Genomic DNA, 5,000 nt, shown 5'->3' on the forward strand with positions numbered 1-5,000 from the left:
ATTAACTTGGTGACTAAGCACTTGTTGAGTTATTTGTGCATATGCAATTAACAAAGTAAACTCACAGTGGGCATGAGATGTTATTCCCGGCGACGCAAATTGAAGTATTTTACATATTTTATTCACACAATGATAAACAGCCCACATCGTAGTTTCCTAAGCCACAACCATACAATAAGAGAAATTATAGTTTTCACAATGAACACTATTCACATTTAAAAAAGAAAATACAGTATAATAACACTTTTTATTTATGTTGAATGATCCATTTTTCATACTTTATTGATTGTTAAGTCGTTAAAAGCTGACAATTCCAAACCTTGGAATCAGTAACTAAACTATGGCATCCTGGAATTAGTATCGCCAACTATTTTTTTTTTTCTTTTTTCAAAATCCGCTAAACCGACCTAAGAAAAAGATTCCACCAGATTTTTAGGTAAAACAGCACATAATTCCCGCTAGATTTGCCTAGAAAATTTGCTAGTTACTCTTGCATATTTATTAATTTCCACCAGACTAACATTCAAATTCTCTAGATTTCTCGGGAAGATCGCCAAAATGCCAACATCGCTTGGAATCAGTAATTGAGCTTTGGCACATACCTGGGAATTAGTAATTGAGCTTTGGCACTTACCTCTGAATGAGTCACTGAACTCTGACACTTATTTGGGAATGACACTGAGCTTCGACATTTATCTGGGATTAGTAACTGAGCTTTGACAATTAATTGGGAATCAGTAATTGAGCTTTGACACTTAATTGACAATTAGTCAGTGAGCTTTGGCACTTACTTGGGAGTTAGCAATTTAACCTATAAACTTACCTGGAACTAAGTCATCTAGCTTTGACACTCACCTGAGGATAAGTAATTGAGCTTTGTCACTTAACTGGAAATTTATAATTGAGCATCGACGCTTACCTGGGAATTAGTTATAGAACTTTGCCACTTACCTGGGAACTAGTAATTGAGCTTTGCCACTTACCTGGGAATTTTTAACTGAGCTTTGACACTTTCCTGGAAATTTATAATTGAGCTTTTACGCTTACCTGGGAATAAGTAACTAAGCTTTGCCACTTACCTGGGAATTAGTAATTGAGGTTTGACACTTACCTGGGAATTAGTAATTGAGTTTTGGCACTTACTTGGGAATTAGTAATTGAGGTTTGACACTTACCTGGGAATTAGTAACTGAGCTTTGCCAATTACCTGGGAATTAGTAATTGAGCTTTGCCAATTACCTGGGAATTAGTAATTGAGGTTTGACACTTACCTGGGAATTAGTAATTGAGGTTTGACACTTACCTGAGAATTTGTTATTGAGCTTTGCCACTTACCTGGAAATGTTAGATAACCATATATTCCTCGCTGATCCTTCCACATAACAGGCACCCCCCAAAATTGTGCAAGATCTTTCCCTCTTCCGTAATCCTATCTATACACTACCTTATCCCAAATAGCAATCCTTATCCCAGATAACACTCCATTATCCTTACAGATTATTAGAGAGGTGGCAGCAATTGCTATTTATAACCATAACTAACCCATATTAAATACACTTAACAGATAATCCCATTAAGTCGGACAATCTGTAAGCTTTATAACCATACGGACTGAATACATGCAACTCGAACGAAAATAGTCTTTTAATAATTTGTACTTTGTGCCCTCATTCTGATCGGTTCTTCCTTTAGTTTGTTTTAGATGTCTTTGAAATAAATACTTAGTTTTACTTTTTTCTTGATATTTTCTTTCTTTACGTGAAAATTTAATGTGGACTTATTGAAAATAAAGGAGAAAGAAAAGGGGGTGGATGGGAGGGATGGAGGGAATGATGATGATAATGATGATAATGATGATGATAATGATAACGATGATAATGATAATGATGATGATAATGAAGATGATAATGATAATGAAGATGATAATGATAATGATGATGATAATGATGATAATGATGATAATGATAACAATGATGATAATTATGATAATGATTATGACGATGATAATGATGATAATGATAATGATGATAATGATGATAACGTATAATGATACCTATATGGATTGCATCCAGGTTGCTTCCATGTGGGTTGGGTTACGTCAACGACACCAACGGCAACGGTTCTGCAACTCTGTCTCATTATCTCGTGTAATCTGCCTTCTACAGCATCCGACTGTCTCATCAGTTTGAAAGAAGGGATAATTCCCGACTTAATGAGGAGAACGAAGAACAGGAAAAGATGTGGTGATAGATAAATAGGTAATAGATAAATAGATGTTGATATGGGAACGCAAGAACGAATGCAGTAACGTGTATACAAATTTAGAGAGGAGAATAGACACAATTTCATTTCTTGTTGTGGTTGTTTTCTTGTGTGTGTGTGTGTGTGTGTGTGTGTGTGTGTGTGTGTGTGTGTGTGTGTGTGTGTGTGTGTGTGTGTGTGTGTGTTTGCGCGCGTGTGTGTATGTGTGTGCGCGTGTGTGTGTTCATATATGTATCTATTCATAAATGCATATATTTAGATGCATATAAATATATACGGCTCTATGTCTATGTGCCTGTCTATCCATCTATCTTTATATCTATACTTACATGTATCTGAGACAATGATAATATGCTTCCAGTTTATTATTACATCAAGTTTTTTTTTATGGAAATTAATAAAAAATAAACAAATCCACTTATAAAACAAACGAAAAAAATGATCCAGTATTATCCTTGAATTATTTTCTTAATCTTTATTTCATCTTTCTTTTATCTGAAAAAAATATAGAACCTGGTTTTGCCAACGTCTAAATTTTCACGAGAAAAAATACAAGGACTCAGGGTTATTGAATCGGTATTCCCTTCCAGAGGACACAAGAAATATTGATTTATTGGTTCCATTATTCATGTTGACAGGAGAATGATTGAATATTAGTAGTTTATACCGAGAAAATAATGACAGCATAGTTTATTTTGACTATAGGTTTTACATAAAAAATATGTTGTTGATGTAGATTTTGTCAAATCTAGAGTGTTAAAAATGATGAACTTAATATTAAAGTTAAAGCTTTACGTGAGCCTGCTTGTATAAGGAAATTAAAATGCAAAATTAGTTTTGCATTAGTCACCCCTGACGAATTAAGAGGTCGACACAGATTAATTCCAATAGGAGGTGGTAAAGTGAAGTCCACATAGCCTTAAGATATAAGAAACTAATCAGTCTCTTTATCATTAAATTGTGTCTTATGTTCTAATAATGTGTTCTTGGTAAGATAATGCCCATTAATTTTAGCAAAAAAAAAAAAAATGGAAATAATGAAAATAATAATGGAAGTAAATAGATAAAATAAGATAAAAATATATATATATCGTACACTCCAAGTCCTCAGGAAAAAAAAGATTTAAAGCCGTGAGGTTCGCTTGACACAGTATCCGATGGATCCTCTGTACAAAATACGGTCTGTTATTGCCAGATGCCAACTACGGCCATGGAAAATGCCCTGATACAATACCTCGTCTCCTGGTTGATTAGATGCTCTAAATACCCCCTGGCCGAGCTATTTACAGTCGCCATTAACACGGTATTAGGAGAGGCGTGGGTCGTTTCCGCTCGACCTCCAGTCTCTTTGTTCAAGCTAACGAAAACTTACAAGCGATTATTATGGAACAAAGCTAACATGTCCAGTTCATAGGCTATTATTACGTATCCTATTACTACACATAATTACATGCATAATACATATGTATCGATAAGGGTAAATAGAAATACATCACGAATTATTACTGCATTTAATCACACGTATAGTATATATATGTATTGATACGGTTATTTATTTGGTTTTGCTTCCTGGACGCTGTCGATATAAATGTCAATTTTCTAGACCTAATATTTCCTGGATATTTTTTTCTACATCCCGGGAAATTACAGTATGGATTTAATATCGAAATATATCTGAATGCAGGGATTTAATATCGAAATAAACATATCATCTGAAGGGCAGGATATTGGTGGTTTTTATTTCGATACATATTGCAGATACGGATAAATCAATCCATTATCTCTATGTTAAAAATACATCGTTGTTTTGATATACACGATGCATTTTCAGCTGATTACCTCTTCCCACCTGCATCAACTTGATAGCAATGTGATACGGAATTGCAGCAGAAGTTCTATTCTTGGAAAGCTGCACAACTTGCATCATAAGCTCTTGGTTAGTGATGTCGGTGATCAAAGCCTCAATTATCTGACTAATATGTAAAATCTTTCATAATTATTTTCATAGAACTTGCTATTTTTGTTTTAGGTAAAAAAGTAATAATAAAATAAATAAAATACATAGATAAAATAATTTTTTCACAATTACTTTCATAGAACTTGTTATTTTTGTGTTAGAAAAAAATAAAATAAAATAAAATCTTTCACAATTATTTTCATAGAACTTGCTATTTTTGTTTTAGAAAAAAAAAGTAAAATAAATAAAATAAAATCACAATTATTTTCATAGAACTTGCTATTTTTGTTTTAGAAAAAATAAAATAAGAAAATAAAATAAAATCAATTATTTTCATAGAACTTGCTATTTTTGTTTTAGAGAAAAACAAAAATAAATGAATAAATAAAATAAAATCACAATTATTTTCATAGAACTTTCCGTTTTTGTTCTAGATTTTAGAAAATTCGTTTTTTTTATTAGATTTACATTCGTTAATTATTACTTTCGGTTTATGGAGAATTGCTCTTGTTAATCAGTCATCCCGCTGTCAGAATTGATCAGTTTAGTATGACCGGAAATGCAGAATTTGTATGTTTCCTTTTGAATCATTCATTTTATTACATTTTCGATTGGTCGTTATTGTTCATTAGAGATCTTATGCTAAACGATAGTTCTTTGTCCCATCTCGGAATCCTGGGGGGGGGGGGCGAACTCTATCCCGAAATCCCGGTAAAACAGCGACACAAGCGCTCTTAAATGATGATATAAACATTGTATCTTAGATTCTAGATATGATGTA

The 5,000-nt window shown here is 32.9% G+C and overlaps 1 protein-coding gene across 1 annotated transcript in view; it reads right to left on the reverse strand.

Moving 5' to 3' along the window:
- LOC113800553 (solute carrier family 22 member 3-like) overlaps positions 1-5,000 on the reverse strand; it is a 48,125-nt gene that overhangs the window by 32,909 nt on the left and 10,216 nt on the right. The gene's annotated exons all lie outside the window — the stretch shown is intronic.

This window comes from Penaeus vannamei, chromosome 14 (assembly GCF_042767895.1).
Source record: "Penaeus vannamei isolate JL-2024 chromosome 14, ASM4276789v1, whole genome shotgun sequence".
NCBI classification, from domain to species: domain Eukaryota; kingdom Metazoa; phylum Arthropoda; class Malacostraca; order Decapoda; family Penaeidae; genus Penaeus; species Penaeus vannamei.